At 33.4% G+C, this 21,472-nt stretch overlaps 1 protein-coding gene across 2 annotated transcripts in view; it reads right to left on the minus strand.

The window, feature by feature from the left end:
• The window catches only part of MARCHF1 (membrane associated ring-CH-type finger 1), an 898,048-nt gene that overhangs the window by 558,790 nt on the left and 317,786 nt on the right, over window positions 1-21,472 (minus strand). For both annotated transcript variants that reach the window (XM_059922369.1, XM_059922368.1), the window contains exon 2: window positions 15,914-15,990. The gene's annotated coding sequence lies outside the window, so the exon portion shown is untranslated. The remainder of the gene's footprint in view (window positions 1-15,913; window positions 15,991-21,472) is intronic.

The following is a 21,472-nucleotide window of genomic DNA, read 5'->3' on the forward strand; positions in this document are numbered from 1 at the left end:
TAGTTTCTTCCTTATTTATTTGAATATATTAACTTACTTTTCCCCCCTTTTTTCTTCTAATATTTTATACTTTAAAATGTTCTTTAAGTTAAAATAGATCCATTGGGAGTATTACTAAACCACAAGAGGAATTACTATTCCCAGAGATGGACTTGAGGACTGATTAACCTTGTTTCTTCCTTTTGGGGAAGAGGGTAAAAGCCTTTCATTTGTATGACAGTGGCTTTATCACATCAGGCAAAAACATGAAAGTGTTGTTATTGTTGCTTGGAAATTACATACGCATAGAAGGCTAAGAACAGACACCAAGAAACCTTTCATCCCTTTGCTCTCAACCTCCATTCCTACCTCCTGTGCTCTGTTATATTATAAGGCCTCTGTGACACCACAAAAGGCACTTCTAAGATTTTCTTGGTTAAGCTTCCAATAGGAGGCACATATTAAAGTTTAGAAGGCAGAAGAAAGAGAAATGTGACTCTCTTCACTTCAAGTTTCTGGAGGCATCTCCAGCAGGACAGCACAGGAAAAGTTTCAGCACTGGAGGAGAGAACAATGGCAGTGAAGGATCCAGGCAGCTGCTTTAGACTAGAATAAGCTCGGGGCATCTGGAATCCAGCACAGAAGCTTTCTCAGCATGGCACCCTTAGTGTATGGGAAAGTGTTTGCATCTCCAGCCCAGAAAAGGGAAACCAGTTACTAAATCTGGAGTTGCTTTATCTTTTCCTCTTTTTGCCCCATACCTTTGTCTTACTCCCTTTTGTTCCTCCAGTTCTTCCAACACTGTTATAACAAAGAGAGTATTAATTTAATATTTCTCTGTTTGAAGCAACTACACTGGTTTTTGTTATCTAACTGACATGTGCCCCAAGTCACTCTTCTAGGGTTCAGTCCAGATGAGGGAGGGACACACCTGATTGATTGAGAGGGATACTGAAGATCTAGAGGTTACTCTCCAATCACCATTTTGGACTTCTTATGTCTGCTGTACAGGACATGCGTGTAAGAGGAAGGGGAGCTCAGAATGCCAAAAAGGGCAGAACTGTGGTTAGGCAAAGGAAAGAAAATAATTTGTACTGCTAAGCCTCTCTCATTTCTAAGCCACTCCCACATGGTAGACTGCTGGCATTAAAATCAGTGTACACACCTTTGGGTCACCATGTGGCAGGGGAGAATGACGCTGTGGCAGCAGACAGGTATGGACCAACTGAACTAAGACTTCAATGGGGGAAAGAGGAAAGGGTTACACAATGCAACCCAGCCCAACATGCAGCCAATTTGGCCCAAGAAGGAGTCACGGGCTCTAACAAAGTCCGGAGAGCACAGAGGAAGACTGGCATCCAGTGATGCCAGTAATCACATTGCAGTCATCATGAATGTGATACCACAGGGTACATAAGCCCTCCTTTTTTAAAACCAATTCTCAGCTGAAAGAGCAACGGTGCGGAAATAAGAGACCATGTACAAGTAGTCCCCAAGACTGACAATTACCTAATATGATCTTGATATAAAAGCCTGCCAAGGATTACACGAGACATAAAGCTACTGTAAGACTATAAATGCAGATATTAAAAGCAAACCTTACGCAAATTGAATTCAGAGCCATGACTAAGGGCTATCTACTGCTAGACTGAAAAAAAAAAACCACTATTAAGCTATTTAGAAACTTATCAATAAAATATAACTTTGATTCAAAAGAAAAAAAGGATTATGACCATCTTGATGCTAAAAGCCGTTTAACAGGATTCAAAACACATTTCTGAGAAACATTCTGAGTTCAACAGGAATATAAGAATACATTTTACATTAGGAAGTATATCTTTATCATAACAACACCCCTCCCCCATAGAAATTTTAATAGTAAACAACCAAAAGCAATCCCATTAAAGCCTGAATATAGTTAAAAGATACCCATAACATCACTAATGCTTTACTATGGTCTAAAAGCTTTAGTTGATGCAACAAAACACTAACCAGAAATAATACATTTAGGAGCTGGAAAGGAGAAAAAAAGTTATGAGAGGCCTCACAGCATAGAAATTAGGAGCTCAGACTTCAAAGGCAGATGCCCTGTGTTATATTCCAGGGTCTAGTCCTCACTAGCTGCCACTCAAAGAACTTTGTGACCTTGAGATAATTACTTGACCTCTGTACTTCAGTTTACTCATCTGTAAAATAAGGCTAGTAATAGCACGTATCAAAAAGAGTTATTGTAAAGATAAATGAGTTCCTACAGATGAAGTACTTTTGAAATTGTGGTAACTGTGTTTGCTATTACGCTATATATATATGAATTTAAGCCTGGAAACAAAGATTCAACTGATAACCTAATAAAGCTAATTTATGTGATTGCAGAAAGTTGCCTAAAGATCTCATTAAACATATGGAAATTATTAACAATAGCTGGTTAAAAATATAATTTAAAAAGGACTCCTTTGTGATTGCATCAAAACTTAAAATATATAGCAATAAATAAGATATCTTCAGATCCTGCATTTCAAAAATTACAAATCTTTACTAAGAAAGATAAATTGAAAAGTAAAGAGTTTTATAATGCTTTTAAATGGGTAGAATAAATATTATAAATATGTAAATTTTAAAATAACTTTAAATATAATACAACCCAAAATGTTTTCCCTATTTTCAAACTTGACATAGGTCAAATTTATGATTTCCAACTTTGATACGTATCACTTCTATAGTTTGAAAGGAAAATAAAATTACGATTAATATTGTTATTTGTCTCATACCTTATAAAAGGTAACGATATGGTGAAAAAACTTGACTTGGTTTTACTTCTGCTACCAGTGATCAAACCTTAGACACATCATAAAGCGCTTTGTTCAGGTGTCTCATCTTTTAAAAAGAGATGACCATTAGATCGATTTGGAGTACATGTAAATATGCTTTGAAAGTTAGAAGGGCTAGTGCAATAAAGAAATCTTTGCCTTTGGAAAGACAATGTATTTTATAAAGTTTATTCCTCTTCTTTTATCAAAAAAAAAAAGAAAAGAAAAGAAACTGCACCCCAGAGAAACCAAATGGATTTTCCCAGGTGACAACGTTAGTGGCAAAACCCTGACAAGGGACCTACATCAAGTACCTTTTTGACCACATGCAGCGCATAATGAAATGCTCCAAACTTGAGGTATTTGGGGAGAATTCAACACCTCTGAAAACTGGTCAGAGACAAAGAAGACCAAAAGTGACTAGTTCGACATTACAGAATACATAATAATTACTAGAGACACACAAAGCATCCTAAAGGAAAAAAACATAGAGAATCAATGATATATTGGGAGAATTTATGTCCATATTACTTGGGAAATGAAAATAGTGTCATAGAAAAGTTTAAAAATAGGTTAACATTCAGAAGACATATCAAAGTAATTGCCACATTATTTTAAAATACCTTCTAGTTAAATATTTATAATGTTTAATAAATTAAATGTCCATGGCATTATATAAAGAAAATCTAACTGACGTTTATTAAGGCCTGCTCTGTGCCACGAAAAGCACATAACAACCATGAAAGGGTGAAGACTGACCATCACCATTTTACCAACAGGTTCAGCTGGGCTGATATTGAGGAAGTACTTGGTCCAAAACCCAAGTCTACTCAATGAGAAAGGATCACAGTCAAGACCTAAATTTAAGTTCCTTCCAAAGCTTGAGCTTTTCATTGACCTCATGGTGTTAGAAGGGTTAATATAATCCACTGTAGTCTATGTACTGAAGTGGTAGAATAAGGTTGGAGCTCCTACCTGGTTTCCAATCCAAACACTTTTGGGTGGTAATGGCATTACCTCAGCCAAGTTATTTAACTTCTCTAAGTTTGTTTCTTTTTTTTTTTTGGAATATGAAGGTAAATACCAACAATAATTATTCCTACCTTAAAGGAATTAAATGAATGCATACAGAAACCATTTAGAACCCTGGTTGACACTCAACTTTTATTTTAATGGCTAAAACATATACAACATTTATGTCCTTAAATAAAGGTAAAAAGCAACATTGAGACTATAAAACCAAGCTTACTGCACACCCAGAGATGGGAGAACGCTGGCACTAGGCACAGCCCAGGAGCCACAAACGAAGGTTTAGGCCGGAGGGCTGAGGAAAATTGCGGTGGTGGAGAGTTATCTAACTTCAGCCAGGAGGAATGACAGATTGGAAAGCTGGGTGAGAAAGAAGTGACAAAGGTCTGGATGAATGTACCATCTGGGAGGAAAGGGGGCTCTAATATTCAGAAGCCAGCTACATAGGTTACACAGCGTAAATTCTACTACTCCATCCACCAATGACAAAAAGGGAAATTAAATTAAAATGACTGCAAAAACAGCAGTGAATCCAACATGAAACCTCAGTACTATGATGAACATGCCATCAAGAATCAGTTCCTAAACATTAAAAAAATCAAACCAAGAAAGACATAGAAAGTCAAATTGTGAAAGAATTTACACCTGAGAACACAGTTGATGGAGTAACCAGAATTGTTTTAAAACCACTTCATTAAATATTGGGCTACTGATTTTCCTATAATTCCCAAAAGCAGATACAGGAATTATGAAAGTCCACAATTTCTTATTCATCTATAAAATACTTTTATGAGGTGTAAAATTAAACATCAAATAATCTATTATCATCATAAGAGAAAGACAACATAAAGTATGAAATCTTAAATTCTAGAACAAGCACCTTCTGTTTCTTCCATGTGACCTTAGGCAAATCATTTTCCCTCACTTTGTTGGAGCTTATTTATCCATAAAATAAAGAGAATAAACATTTCCCTCTCAACACTATAGTGTCAAGATTATCAAATGAAATAATGTATATTAAAGTGATTTTTAGATGTTATAATACAATTAGAATAGATAATAATTATTAATTCCTAATTGTGAAGAGTATCTGTTACTGTAAACAAGTCACCAAACTTTCTACCTCTGAGAATATTCTAAAAATAAGGTAATAATAGAAATTCAGCAAAAATTTTTAATGTATTATTAAAAATCGTGCCTCTATTCATCTGTTGACGGGCATTTGGGTTGTTTCCATACCTTGGTTATTGTGAGTAATGTTGCAATAAACATGAGTGTGCATATATCTAGTCAACATCTTGTTTTCATTTCCTTTGGGTATATACCTAGAAGTAAAATTACTGGATCGTGTGGTAGATTTATTTTTAATTTTTTGAGGAACTCCCATATTGCTTCCCATAGTGTTTGGACTAATGTCCATTCCCACCCACAGTGTATAAGGACTCCCTTTTTACCACATCCTTATCAGCACTTGTCTCTTGTCTTCTTGTTGACAGACATCCCAACAGGTGTGAGGTGATAACTCGTGGTTTTTATTTGCATCTCTCTGATGATTAGTGATGTTGAGCATCTTTTTATGTGCCTGTTGGCCATTTTAATGTCCTTTTTGGAAAAATGTCTACACAGTTGACCTGTGAACAATGCAGGGGTTAGGGCCATCTACCACCACGCAGGTGAAAATCCACATGTAACTTTACAGTTGGCCCTCCATTTCCACCGTCCTGCATCCACGGATTCAACCAACTGAGGATCGTGTAGTGCTGTAATTTATTGAAAATAATGTGTGTATAAGTGGACCTGCACAGTTCAAACCTACGATCTTCAAGAATCAACTGTTTTCATTTCTTCTGCCCATTTTTAAGCACATTGTTTTTTTGTTATTAAGTTGTATTAGTTAATTTATATATTTTGTACATGAACCCCTTATCCAATACATAGTTTGCAAAAAATGGTATATGTACACAATAGAATAGTATTCATCCATGAGAAAGGAGGATATCTTGCCATTTGGGACAATATGAATGGACCTTGAACACATTATGCTAAGCGAGATAAGTCAGACAGAGAAAGACAAGTACCGTATGATACCACTTCTATATGTAGTCTAAATAAGTTAAAACTGTAAAAAAGCAGAGAGTAAAATGGTGGTTACCAGGGGATGGGGTCTGAAGGGGTAAGATTGATGGTATTTAAGGATACAAACTTGTAATGAGTAGTAAATAAGCCATGGAGATCTAATGTACAGTATAATGAATATAGATAATAATATTGTACTATAATGATATAACATGATAAATATTACTTCAATGACTATCATAGTACAATATATAAATGTATCAGGTAACACACTGTACACCTTAAACTTGCAAAGTGTAACATGCTAAATTTATCAAATATAAAAAAGAAAAGAAACAAAATTGTACCTGTAGATTTCCTCTTTTCTTAAGAGTATGCAAAAACAAAGTTGAACACAAAGTTTAAAACGGCCAAAGTTCGAGAAAACAGAATTAAAAGAAAAAAGAATGAGACAGAAATTTGACATTCTATACTAATATTGAATATTATTTCACTTTGTATCCTTGCAGCAGTATCTATTTAATAAGCTGTGCATTACTCTGCAGTCTTACCGCATGCAAAGAGAAAAATTTTCCTTATAAAATATAATACAGATTGAAAGAAATTCATTTGAAAGCATTTAATAACTGCCATACTCAGGAGTCTAAATGGCGCTATTTTACTATGTCTAAACTGCGAAAAAAATCATTGAAGCCTTCATAGCAAGAAGAAAAATCCTGGGACCCTACTAACAATTTAGTGTGGACAGTTCTTGTGGAATGTTGATTTTACTTTTCACAGAGACATACCGAGATGCTGTTCATTATGATTAAGACTTTATAACTATAAACAAGTAAAAAAGTTAGCGTGAGGTTTATTATACTACAGACATCATTTAGCATGTGATACCCACAGCCGGGCATGTAGACCTCAAAAATGTTTCTTTGAACTTTTTACCTTAAAAAATAAGTACAGGTAAAGATCACTCACCAAGAGAGTCTGTGACTCCAAAGGAGGGATACTATCCTAGGATTTACAGATCTTATCTATGAGAGGTCAATGAACAGAATAGATCTGTGCATGTGTGTTGGGAAAAAAAGTCAAATTTTCACTGAATTCTAAGTGAAAATTTATCATTTTCTTGAATTATGATGTTAGTCAACAAAGCACAATAGGAATAGCAACATTTATGAACTTTTCTTCATACAAAGGATTATATTTTCATATATTTTATTACAATTATGTAAAGTGTGATTTACACTCATCACAGCTTCAGAATTACTCTTATTATTACACATTTGCCTAGACCTTATTTACCGTATTATGATGCCTGTGTTTGACTACACTACAAATTTGATTTCTCATGTTTTGATGACTGTATTCTAATAAAATTGATTCTCTGTGTAATCCTCAGCATTTGATTATATGCATTTAAAATATTAAAATCATTATTTTGAAAGGGGATGCATAAACTTCATCAGAATTCCAAATGGACCCATGGCACTGTGGTGGCTCTGTGTTATGTCAGCTGGGCAAGGACAAAAACATTGCTCAGAACCCCCTACCCTGTATGATTCCAGTTAGTGTGGGCCATGGAGACGATTTTGTGAGATTTGTGGGTACAAGTGAAGCCGCCGCCATGTTGTTCTTTATCTGGAAGGGCAGGGCTGAGTCATCAGGTGCCTCTGTAGATCACGCACAGTGTATCTTATCTATTCATCCTCCTTCAGCCTCTCCTGCGTCACATGTGTGTTTAGCTCTGTAATGATCATGGCCCCAGTTTCTCCTGAATGACATCTGTATCACCAAGGTTGAAAGCAGTGAAAAGTAAGAAGTGACATGACTTCCAATCCATTTCCCTTGGTTTCACCAAATGCTTGTGAGTTACAGCATACTCCTTCCCACACTACATCCATCTTCTCTTCCCAGCTGCCTGTCCTGTGGATTTAAACTCTAGACACATGCAAAGACAGCGGCCCTATTGACATCTTTTAACCAGCTCCTATAATTATGTAAATCCTTATAAAAAGCTCTTATAATAAATATATACTTTTTTCTAATCTTGCAACTTCTCTGATGGAATACTAACTGATACAGCACAAAAATTATGTTAAGAAACCCTGTTTTAAAACAAATTTTTTGAATTATCACAAGACACTGATAACTATAAGGCCATTAAATTAGCTAACATTTATTCTAACTTTAAAAGTAAGTACTGGCTGACATTTTCTGGTCGAGAATGTATGGAAGTTAACTTCACAATAAAACAATTTAATCACAATTTAGTCACATATTTAATCACATACCACATATCTAATGGTTTCAGGTCAGGATATGTCAGGAAGACAACCCTGAAATGGAGAGCAGAAGGGGGAAAAAAAAACAGAAAATAGCCCCAGAAAGTGTTTGTTTCAAAGGGTGAGAATGAATTATTGAAGGGCAGTTCTAAAGTGCCACGACTCAATTCAAGGGGATAATTTAATTCTGCTTCTAGTTGAATTCATAATACACGTCAGTCTTCTCCCATGGCATAATATTGAGTCTTATATATCAGTCTTACTCTATAGTTGTTTTTTAAGAAATGTATGTGATTTTTTGTGTCACAACACAAGTGACAGAATAACATCACCAATATATACCCAGCCATTTTAGAATGGAGAGCTTTACACTCTCTCTTCAATCATACAAGAGAGACATACTCAGATCGAAATTTGAATGTGATGCAAAAACTCTTTTGACTGTTTTTGTGCAATGGCTGAAGCTGAATACCTACATTCCTAACTCTTGTCTAACCGTGAACATAAGGAGTAATGCATTTAGACACATGACCATTTTGCCTTTAGACTAACAACACTGAGGAACTACTCAAACTAACCCTTGGAAAAGTACAGAAAACTCTACATCATTTGGAGCCGATTTTTCCCCTTTTGGCTCCAAATGATATAGAGTTTTCTGTACCACTGCAAAGCAGAAAAGATAACCTTTTGCAGATGTAGCATTTCAAATATGACCAATGTTAGGTTTGGGTGGGGAACCCTCAAAACACAATTAAATGCCTGTGTTTGTCACCATCAACAATGCTTCGATCCAGTCTTCTCAAAATACAACAGAAAATCAGAAACCAGGATTCTAAGCAACATTAAAAAAAAGGTCTTAGTTGTACACATTCTTTAATCCACAGAAGACTCAGAGAGTTGGCAAAGGTAGAATAACAGTCTGGAAAAGTCTATTTCAGCAGATTGATATTTATGTCCTATTCTGCTCCCATATAAATTTGCAAGGAGCTCATTTTCATTTACTTAATAATAGGAAGTTGGAATGTAGACCATTAATATTAAGGAGATTTGAGGCTACATGCAACAATACTAAATGTCTGTTGGTCTGTGTATAAAAACTTTTCTCAATTTCTGTAATTTCATATATTTCTTTGTCAAAACATCTCCCATGTTCATAATGACTTCACTGAAACAAATTCAGTTTGAGATAAACTCTATTTCTTGGGAAAGTCCCTCTCATTTTCTCAGAGAAGTATTATATAAGCTACTGTAACAGGGTCAATTACCTGAGGCATATTAAGAAGCAATGATGCATAAAACCTTTTTCAATATCAAGTTCAAAGCAGGACAAAAGGTGAATTCATTAACGTGAATGTTAAGACAAATGAAATAGAAAGTCACAGTGGTTAATTATGCCGAGGAAACAAATTAAGAGTTTGTCAGACTTAAAGAAAGTCTTTTTTAAATAACTAAATTATTCAAAAGGAGATTTTTGTCAATATTGTTTCTGAGGCTATAATGTCAGGAATGTGTGTGTGTGTCTATGTACGTATGAATTTTTAGAAAACAATAAAAATGGAGAAACTAATGATTTTTGATTTTGTCATATTTTCTTTTTTTAATTTTTTTTAAAAAGTTATTTAAATATAGTTGATTTATAATGTTGTATTAGTTTCAGGTGTGCAGCAAAGTGACTCAGTTATATACGTATTCTTTTTTTACATTATCTTCCATTATAGGTTATTACAAGATATCGAGTATAGTTCCCTGTGCTATACAGAAGGTCTTTGTTGGTTATCTATTTTATATATAGTAGTGTGTATCACAGATGCCCAATGATGCAATTGATGGTAATTATGAATAAAGAAGAAGAGATGTGTCTCTCTGCTAATAAGCAAGGACCACTGGTACAGCTGATGAGAAGAAATAATGTATGAAATTTTGTTATTTTTAGAACTGACACTTACTGTGTTGATCTCTATTCTATCCATGAATATAAACTGAAAAGAAACTGACTTTTCCTTTTAGAGACTTCTAATTTTTACACTTAAACTTACTTGCTTGTACTTACATTATTACACAGTAGTTTTTTCCCCCATTTAGAGGCATTAAAAGAGCTTTACTCCAAGTAATAAAAGAGCCATAACTTCCCAGTACAGAACACAGATAAGGAAAGAAAGAGTGGGTGAAGTGCACACATTTCCATCACTCTACCTGGACACAGTGTTTCCCTAGCAGATTCATCACAGTGGAATTTCAATCAGATTAAACTCCTTAAGAGAGAAAACTTAGGTTTTACTGTGTTGATGGTATGTAGCGTATCTTTAAGATCTTCTGCCGTATCTTTAAGACAAAGACATACAGAACTTTCAGATATCCTTTTAGCACTCCTAAGCATTTAGAGTTCCTTCCTGACAAAAATTTCCATCCTGCACATGGGTGCCTCAACTTCTGGTGATAAACAGAATGGCCAGCAATATATGCTACCAAAGAATCTGTGTAGCTAAGTGAACGAATTGATAACCTTTAACTTTCACAATGAAATGTCTTTATTTTCAACATGGCTGATATCTATAACATAGAGGTGTTTTTTCAGTCAGGAATGAAAAATTCCCACCCTTCAGATCCTCAGTAGAACTTCACTTATGAGTTGTCTGCCATAAAACTCCTACCTTAAACCTGCTGGAGACAGTTGATGTTCAAGAATTGTCTAAGGAATAAGCTGTCAACTACTTAGTCCTCCACAATTCTTCAGGCTTCTTCCCTGTGTATGTAGATAATCAGAAAGCTACCATAATCACTTTGTTTCCTTGTGTAATTGCATTTAAGTTTTGTTCAAGGTGACTACCAAAGGCTCATACAAGAAACAACCAACCGTATGCGGAAGACCTTTCATATATTTTAAAAAGCTGCTGTTGAGAATGCGTGCCATTATGTGGTTCAGTCGTATAAGCAGCCTTATAACATATGGGGGAGAGAAATGATTCTCCTGATGAACTGTTATCCTGTCTTTTAGACAAGGTTAGACTAACAAACTTAAAGCTATACTCTGAAATGCCATAGCTTTCCCCAACATATTTATTTGTTTTGTTTGGACATAAACAATCTCCAGTCCAATTCTGTGCTCAGCTCATGCCCTTCATCATATACCAGTGGCTTTTGGCTCACAGTTTGTATTTTTCTGGCCAATCATCAAACAACTTTTAGATTAGAAAATATTTAACAACATTAAAAATATATTATGATATATGTTAAAAACAAAATAGTGAAAACAGATGAAGAACAGATTATGAGAAATTAATGTGTCTTGCTGAAATCATTGTTATCAATTCTAGTCTTTCACAACTGGTTGCAAAGGCCCCAAAAGAATCCACATGGGCACATCTCCCTGTGCTTCATAATCCTCTTGAAAAGTCATTAATAAATATTTTTATTCTAAATTATTTTTCACTGACACTTTGGGAAATATTAAGTTGTTTTTCTTTCTTTTATGTCAACTTCCCTCAGTAGGCAGCTATACCATCTGTACTACTCTCTTTTGTATACACTATGTATATTTTTACAAATGTTCCTTAAATCAGGGTAAGCATAGTTCTGTCTTCCTCAGAGAATGTCTAAGTTGTTTCTGGCCACATCACAAATAGATATCTATTAATGGATGAGAAAAATCAACACATGAAATGACTAGGTCTCTACCTCATGGTTATCTCTTTCTGACCAAGTGTCTCTCTGTCTTTTAGGAAAGTAAGAAGAATCTTTGTCAATGGAACAAAAAAATCAAATCCATTTTATTTCTACAAAATGTCCAAAGTTATAAAAAAAAACTGTTCAATGTCTATAACGAAGCAAATAATTACTCCTGAATGTCAACTCGGGACTTTATGTGAGTAAAAGTTACTCCAAAATGAATGAATATTTCTTTCACCATTTCAATAATTCCTGTTTATTCACTTAAAAATGCACTTTTAGATAGACTAGAGGTGCAGTGACAGTATAAATTATAAATGAATACAAACAACCCATTTGTTTTACTATCAAAAATGCCAATAACATTAAAAGCAAAAAGAATAGGTTTGAGATAAGAAATATAAGTAGAGATAAGTCACTCTTGGAAAATAAGCTAAGGATGTTTCAAAATCGGAAGATTTCACCACTTACATCAACCTTACCAACTGCCCTCTTCACCCCAACCTCTTAATTTTCATATTTCCATTCTCAGCACATTTTTTCCACTTATTCAGAGTTAGAAGTATGCCATAGTCTTTGATTTTTCTCACCTCTTCCCCCCATGTCAGTTATTCAGGAATTGATAGGAGAGGATTTCACTGAAATGTCTCTGGTGACTGACCCTCCCACTGAATAAAGTATAGGTTGCACAGCGTGGAGTTAAGACCTTTCCTCGTTTAGACCAATCTTACTTCTTAGCTTTGCTGCTCACTACTCATTTTATAAAATTCGCTTTCCAAGACCTTTAAAGATAGAATCTATCACCATATCCTAAGTAAATTCTTAAGCCAAGTCTCTTTTTACTTTGTCCGATCTGTGATGTGAGTCCCTTAGTTTTTCCTATGTTTCATTTCTCAAATTTAATTACATTGACTCTGAATAACTGCAGCACTTCATTCATTCATTCATTGTTCTTTTCTCCATCTCTTTAAATATGTATGTGGCATACAAGGGTACACTTAAGATGTTGCAGGAAGTCAGAGAGTTACAATACAGTCTGAGTTTTTTACTGACTTTAATCCTACATTTAATTTTTATATAATTGATTTTTCTCCACAATGAAACTGTAGCAATTTGGAAGCATTGGTCTTTTGCAATTCTCCTGTATTCTCCACAGTTCTTAGCACAAATATTCATTTGATTGAATTAAATAATTCAATCATTTGATTGAATTAAAAAATCTTACAAAACATAGTGCTGATTTCATCGCTACTGAGTTTCTTGGAAAAGAAAGTCTATAAAATAACTAGCATTATAAGCCAGAAGATAGAGTGATTTCTAAGCTAGAATCATTCATGATCTAAGCTAGAATCATTCATGTTCTCTGTTGATAGATATTACCTTGTGAAGTATAATCCTCTCTTAAGGGAATAGCAATATTGGACAGCAAAAAGATAGCTCTGAGTTTTTTTTTTTTAATATGCTCCTTAAAACATCTGTTTAGATGACTTCCAGTCAGATGAAATGAGTAGAGCTCCCAGGGAGGTTCTCATTCCAAAGGCAGAGGGTCCACTTTGATCATCCTTCACACCCTTAGAGAAAAGTGTACTAATTCTCCATTAGCGACTAGACAGTATTCAACTGACACCACAGCGGAGCAGGAGGTGTTTTGCTAAACCAGTTAACTTCCTCCTTTGTACTGTCTCAGAAAAGCAAAGTCAATATTGACTGAAGCTAATGACTTATTACAGAATGTAAAGCAGCAACCAACATATGATCATATAATCCTAGGTTTGGAAAACTTCATGTTGAATTAATTAGCATTTTTTCTCTCAGATAGTCTCTGCAAGATAGGATCTGTGTTGCTTGAAAAGTCTTTTAAAATAAGGGATTTTCAAAGATGCATCTGTAGTTATTCTAGCACTTAAAAATTCTCTCAGCATGGAAATCTGCGCTATTAATAGTCAAGGTTTTTGAATTTTTTAAAAATCACTACAAAATAAAGAATGGGTCACGTTTTTGTAAGATTTCTTCATATACACTGAAGAATAATATTCAGTTATTTCAGTATGTTTTCTTTTTCAAATGGAATTATTCTACTTCCTTAATTTTTTTTTATTGGAGTATACTTCTATTACTGAGAAAATTTAATCAAAATTTTTATTTCTCCCCTGTACCTTCTTGGTACATTCCAGATTCTTCATTAGCTGAATAAACTACAAGTGCTCAGAGAAATCAAGAAGAGTGTGATCCAGCCAAGAATACATTTGTTCCTGGTTCTTAAAAATCTTTCTTTTTAGTCTAAGTTCTAATAATACGTCCGTAGTTCCCAACTTGGATTTCTTAGAGCTGTAGGGATTGATGTAGTAATAGGGGAACAGGAAACTTCTGTGAAATCCTAATAGAAAATGTATGTTCACCACTGATCAGATGGCACAGGTCATATTCAACACTAAATGTCTTTGCCATTTTTCATGCATAAGGCTTGATACATACTAAATATTCAACAAATGTTTCTTATTAATATAAAATTGTATAAAGTCATTTAAATGCTGTTGCTATTCAACGATAAAACTTGGAATTTATGAGGAAGATACATACATAGAGAAATCCTTAATAAAAATAGAAAATTGAACATTTTTATTAAATGCAGTGTTTTAGGGGGAGAATTCCCTGGTTTCCATTTTGAAAAATAATAATGTAAATGGACAGGACTTGAAAAAAGTGGAATTGCTATGTCTTAGTTTAAATTTAAGACAAATATTTTTTGTTAATCTTCTATATAATCCTTATTTTTTGTCTTCTATATAATCTTATATTTTTTAATCTTCTAAATAAATCCTTATTTATTTATGAGATATGTTAATATTTATCTTTACAAAATTTCCCTCTTTTTTTGTGAGTGATTCTTCACCAGTTTCAAGATCTTTTTGACTGATTATGCCTTCCAAAATACTATATACATTTCTAAAATCTATTCTAACTTTTGAGTGTGTTTTTCATGTTACCATACTCAGTATTAATCCAGCTTGTTCAAAAATACTAGAGCAACAAAATACCCCTGCTGAATGCACTTGGAATAGCCACTGCACTGCTGATTACAGATCTCCAGGTACACTATTTCATCCAGATGACCCCCCCCATCCACTTACTATGGGGGGACATAGCACAATTTTTTCTCTTGTTTATTGGGAATAGTTTACTTGAATAAAAAGCAAAAAAAAAAAAAAAAAAAAGCACAGAAAAGAAAAGAAAAAGTTGCAAATGTCAGATTACATGAGGTGTATTACATTCTCAATCTCCTGAGTCAGTCATAGAAAAGTAACTAGAGGCAAGGGGGCTATTCTGTATCAATATCAGAAGAGAGCTTGTAAAAGAGGGAGAAACTGATTTGCTTTATACTGTGTTTTAGAACCTGAAATAGCAAAATTCTCAACTTTGAGGTCATCAGAAGGGTTGTAAATTCGAAGGTTCAGGAAACATTCAATTTAATGTCACTCATGACTCTCCACACAGTAGCTTTTGTTTGTTTGCCTCACATCATGTAAAACTCATAAGTGTTAGACAGATTTTAGTACATCCAAACAATGTGGTACACATCTCATCATAATGAATAATCCTGGAATGTAAAATCTAAGTTTTAGTAACAAAAAGAAAATCAATATGTTTCCTAAAGAGGGTCAGTATTCGGTTACCTCTATCAGGCCACAAGAAGTAGTTGTTACAGATCAAGTTGAAAATATTTGTTCAGTGAAATACAGGACATTATAATTACCAATATATTCACCCAGGCCAAACTGGTATTACTGAGAGCACTGCCCTTTTAAATTAGCTCACCAACTGATAAAGTTCCTCTCACAGGTCATTAAAATATTGGCTAATACATACAATGAAACAGAGTTCATCTAACAAAGAAATGCTTTTCACTATCCATTGAAATTGAATAAAATTTAGGTAAAAAATCTTGAAAAACTAAAATTAAGTCTTCTATTAAATCAAAGTTTGACTCCAATTCCAAATTAAAAAACAAAAACAAAAACAAAAAACTGGTTCTCTGCAGCAGAAAGTCTTCTTTACTAAGATAAAAATAGATGAACTTACAAAATACAGCAGTGTCTTGTTTAATCCCAGCAGAACATCTGAGGACATGGTCTCAGAACTCCTCTTGGGTACATTTCCTGAAAAAGAAAATTGAAATAAATAAACATAAAGGCTGAACTTAAAAAAAAAAAAAATTAACTTTAAGGAAACTAATTCTGTGTAATGGAAAGATCCCACAAATGTTGCACAAATTGTGGGTCTATCTAAATAGTCTTTATAATGTAATAGGGAGTGTTCCCAATGTCATTTATGTCAATATTCAGATCATGTGAAAGAATTTATATCAATCTCCTTACAGTTTCAAAATGTGTAAATACTTTTAGTATATTAAGAAGAGTCAACTGAAGTTTTATTTTCTAATAAAAAAAGTTCATAATGATCTCTTCTAGTGTAAGACATAAAAAGGCTGTTTATGCCATTTATGTGCTGCTGAACAGCTAAGACACTCAGCAAAAGCCCCAAAGACAGATGACAAACTAAAAAAAAAAAAATCAGACTATAATATCTGGCTCCGGTTTAATACAGTTGCTTTATAAAGATAGTTGGAAATTGGGCTTCCCTGGTGGTGCAGTGGTTGAGAGTCTGCCTGCTAGTGCAGGGGACATGGGATCGAGCCCTGGTCTGGGAAGATCCCACATGCCATGGAGCAACTCGGCCCGTGAGCCACAATTGCTGAGCCTGCGCGTCTGGAGCCTGTGCTCCGCAACAAGAGAGGCCGCGATAGTGAGAGGCCCGCGCACCGAGATGAAGAGTGGCCCCCACTTGCTGCAACTAGAGAAAGCCCTCGCACAGAAACGAAGACCCAACATAGCAATCAATCAATCAATAAATAAATCTTTAAAAAAAAAAAAAAGTGGGACAGCATTTGTTCCTCAGATTGAGCCTAGCACATCTAAGGGTGCCTCACTCATAGCAAACATTTTTATTTGTATATTTTTATTATAAATATCTAATCCAAAATAGGTGATTTGCATGTTTATTATGACAAACTTCCAGTAAATGGGATAAATTGCTCTGTTATAGAAGGATCAATATACATCACTTTACTTGGATTTACAAAGGAGGAATAAGTTTGCTAAACTAAAGATTGGATAATCAAAAAATAGTGTTGATTTAAAAACATCTATGATAATCTGTGCTTCTAAACAAGTGGCTGGGTTTCAAATTGCTACAACCATCAACCTTTCTATCATTCTATTTTAATTCAGTCTGCTTGATCTACCTAACTATGTATCTAATCTATCTGCGGTTGGATGTATGCACGTATATATGTATATATATTCACACAATTAAAAAATCTCTCACTGGTGTTAGTGCAATGGCTATACTTAATACAATTTTATGGTAGTTTGCACCATCTGGTTTTTGTTTACTGAAACATAAAGATATTGCTGAGCCCCCATTTAAATCTAGAAGGTGCTTTAAATATGACACAAATCATTACATAAGTGTTATTAATTAATCATTAATAATCCAAAAGTAAATACTAATATAGGCTTAAATTAAAATTACTGTATAATGATCCACTCATTATAGCACAAGAATTGCTATTTTCTTAGTGTAAATAGTTGGTCAGTACCACTATTAAATGCTGTGTTAAAAGTTGCTGTTTCTTTCCAATACAGGTTATATATTATAGCATATCAAATTATTTTATTATTTTCCCTAAATATTAGAAACACAAAAAAATTTATGATAAACTTATTAGAATATAATCATTGTAATAAACGTATTTTATTATAATAGAAATCATTGAGACTAGTAAACAAAAAGTGGAAAACCTTACACAAAAAAATAAAGAGGAAATTATTTGGAACATCAAAAATATTTTTGAAGAATGAGGATTCAATGATCAAAAAGAAAAAAGGAACGAGAACCTCAGAGCTATTAAGTTTAGCAGAATGTAGCATAAGTCATCATTGATGGAACAGGGTATGATATTATCGCCCATCTCCCAGTCTGCAATGACTAGTGACTTTCAAGAAAAACTAGCAGAGAAAAAAATCCTAAAAAAACCATCAAATCAAATGTGTTCCCTTAAAATCCCAGAATGTAGACATATTTTAAAATATTCATCAATGAGCTACTCTTGCTGAAAAATCATCCATTTCATAAAAGAAAGTTTGACTATACAAAAGATAGCTCAGGTTTTGGGATATTTGATACACTCTGATTTTTTCAAATAAAAAAAAAAATGACTACATTCTGGTTCCTTTATGCAAAGCAACTTGCAGTTAGTCTGAATTTCTGCAGATATAAAATCTCTGAATCAGTTGAGAATGAACAAAATCAATTATAGGCAGTGAGTAAATATGAATGAAGTGAACTGGGTAGCTAGCACAGTGTTTGTTAGGTACTTAACATTAAAATCTAATTTGTAAAAATCAATAACTATTTTTGTTGCAGAACAGACCCTAAATGAAAATAAGAAAGGATAATAAGTTCTTGATCATATAATATACATAAATTTGGTTTTGGCAAGGCAACTGTGTACAGAATATCATCCAAAGAAATTTTATGAGTTATAATGGAAATTTTCTGCATTTGGCAACGATCATAGTAAAACTTGTTAGTATTATGAAAGAATGTTTATTCAGACTAAGAACACTAGCATCAAGTAATATGACACATCATTTAAGGAATGATATACCAAGCTGAATAATTAGATTTATTGAAAAAGTAATGAATCATTAATTTTGAAGGAAATGCTAAATGTTACTCAAATTATTTTATATACAGTTCATACTATAAGCATTGTATAACAAAATATAATTATTGAGAATTTGATCATTTGAAATTTTGACTATTTCTATGTAAACATTTTGGAGATATTTTTTTCCAGGAGGTACGACAACAGGTACAATTTTTGTAGATTCTTGAATTCCAAATACAGGGGGGAAAACTGATGGCTAAGCGGACGCCGTAGCTGCCACAAAATACACAGAAAACATAATAGATTTCAGTAAAATTTTGATTTCAGGAGAAAATACTCAAAAAAACCTTAGGAATTCTAAATTCTTTTGCTGTCTAGTCTGTAAGCATGAATACTTAATAACACAGCACAAATTTCTTTGGACATACCTGATTTTGTCTTATAAGGTTGAAGATCTTAACAACTTTCCTTGGCTTCAATTAAATTTTAAATGATATTGAATATTTCTCAATCATAAACATTAAAACATTACAAATATTCCATGGGAAAGTTAAATCGATGCCTACACACCACGAAAAACTCAAAGCTTATCATGCACTGTTTCAAATAAATCTCTTGATGACAAGGATAGATGATGGTACACCTTCCAAAATATCTGCTTTTAAATTTATTTCTTAATTCTGCATGCTGTACTAAGTAAAATGAACATTTTAGAGCAGGAGTCTGCAAACTTTTTGTGAAGAGCCAGAGGGTAAGAGCCTGTAGGCTTTGCAGGCTGCATACTGTCACAACAATACTGTTGTGTTGCACATTCTGTGTCTGTGTGTATTTACAATCCTTTAAAAACATTTAACAAATTCTTAGCACATGGGTCATACAAAAGCAGGCCATAGTTTACCAGTTTATGTTTTAGAGTTTTTCTAATGAAGTAGCCACTAGCCACATGTAAATTTAAATTTAAGCAATAAAAATTCTCAAGTTCTCAATAATTCCAAGTCTCGATAGCCACATGTGGCTGGTGGCAACTGTAATGAACACTGCAGAGAGAAGGCATGTCAAGAAAGTTCTATTGCACAGTACTGTTTTAGAGAAAAAAAAAATGCAAAATGTCGGTGTGTGTATTTGTGTGTGTGTGTGTGTGTATCCCTTGAAAGCATTAGGAAAAACCAAGGTAATAAGGGCTGAATCTCTTGACATTGATACTAATCTATGCCATTTAGAAAATGCCAGAATTAAAAAGATGGCTTAATTTGACATTGAATTCCATTGTTAGTCCTTCTTTATCCAAAGTTATAATCCATATCAACATGCCAAATCAATGTCTCCTTTAAATAATAGAATAATTTATACTTTCAGAGAATATTTTACAATACTAAAAAATAATAACTTTCTCATTATTCTAGGTCAATGCTTTCCCCATTTTAATGGGCATACATATCATCTAGGGACCTTTTTAAAATGCAAATTCTGATCAAGTAGGTCTAATCAAGAGATGATTAGGAAAATTTTGATTAAAAAAACAGTGATGAGCATTGTATACAGTATTTATTTGTGAACCTAGCCAAAAAGATAGGTTGGGACATTTGTGGAAGAATTTAGTAAGGAAGGGTTATGAATTTAGAGACAGTACAAATAATTAACAGTAGAAATAATTACAGTAGAAATAATTAAACTAAAAAATGAGAAGAGGAGGAGAAGGAAAATACTAGTCTAATCGCTGTGTAGGAAGAGGTAAATAATGGATATTATTTAATGCTAATCCTGACAAGCCAAATAGTAGAAAGATAAGTGAGGGGAAAGTAGTGGTAGCATGGTAACAAGTCTTAGAACAAATTTAATCACTAGAAAAAGATGGAAATCCCATGAAATATTAAAAAATAAAAATATATAAATAAATGTAAAGATGCTTAATTCACTTTTGTATTTTTTTCTAAAAAACTAAATACAATTCTATTTTGTACACAAGAGCCACAGCTAAACAAAATTGTCCAGAAAAGCAAAATATTAAAAGGATGGGCAAAGGTGCTCCAGCCAATGCAAATCAAATAAGATGCCAGCCAAATGCCATTAGTTTTTAATTCTGATGTAAGAAAGTAAAATTCAGATCCCAAAACACTAAAACAGGCAACAAAGAACATTTTGTAATGCTAAAGACCAAAAATCATAATGAATTTATAAGTTATAAATATCTGAATGCAATAACACTAGAACCACCTTCAAAATAAACAAAACAAGTAGATTCAGGAAGAAATTAATAGGAAAACACTAATAATTCAAGACTTTCAGACCAAGACGCAAGTGGGAAACATATTTTTAAAATATAAATGTATACAATTTATATATTAATTAATAAGGGTTTTATTAATATGGGTTAACTGCTAAGGGTTTTTTGCACATCCCCTGAAAAAAAGGCACATCTTCTTCATACTAATAAGAAGTGACCATATACTAGGTCCTTAAAAACCTTAGCAAGTCTTATAGCAGAAATAAGACAAACAATATTTTCTAGTCACAATGAAATAAAACTAAAAATTAATACCAACAATTATTAAAGTCTCTGTCACCTCAAATTTTTAAAAATCTTACCTATGCAATTCTATTTAGAAGGGATAATTTACACCAAAATTGAAATATTTCAAAAAATAATGATAATGAAAACTTAGGATATCAGAATCTATGGGATATATTAAAAGCATTAATCAAAGGAAAGTCATATCTTCAAATCCATAGGTCAGTATATATGAAAAGTAAAAATAAGTGCATCAAATATTAAATGCAGAATTTTGGGGAAAAATTAAGCCAGAAGAAAGCAAAAGGAAGAACATACAAAGATAATGCAAAAATTGAAATTAAAAAAAATTTTAAAGGAGTAATAATCATTCTTTGAGAAAAAATTAAGAAAAACA

This window comes from Balaenoptera ricei, chromosome 5 (genome assembly GCF_028023285.1).
Source record: "Balaenoptera ricei isolate mBalRic1 chromosome 5, mBalRic1.hap2, whole genome shotgun sequence".
In the NCBI taxonomy this organism is placed as follows: domain Eukaryota; kingdom Metazoa; phylum Chordata; class Mammalia; order Artiodactyla; family Balaenopteridae; genus Balaenoptera; species Balaenoptera ricei.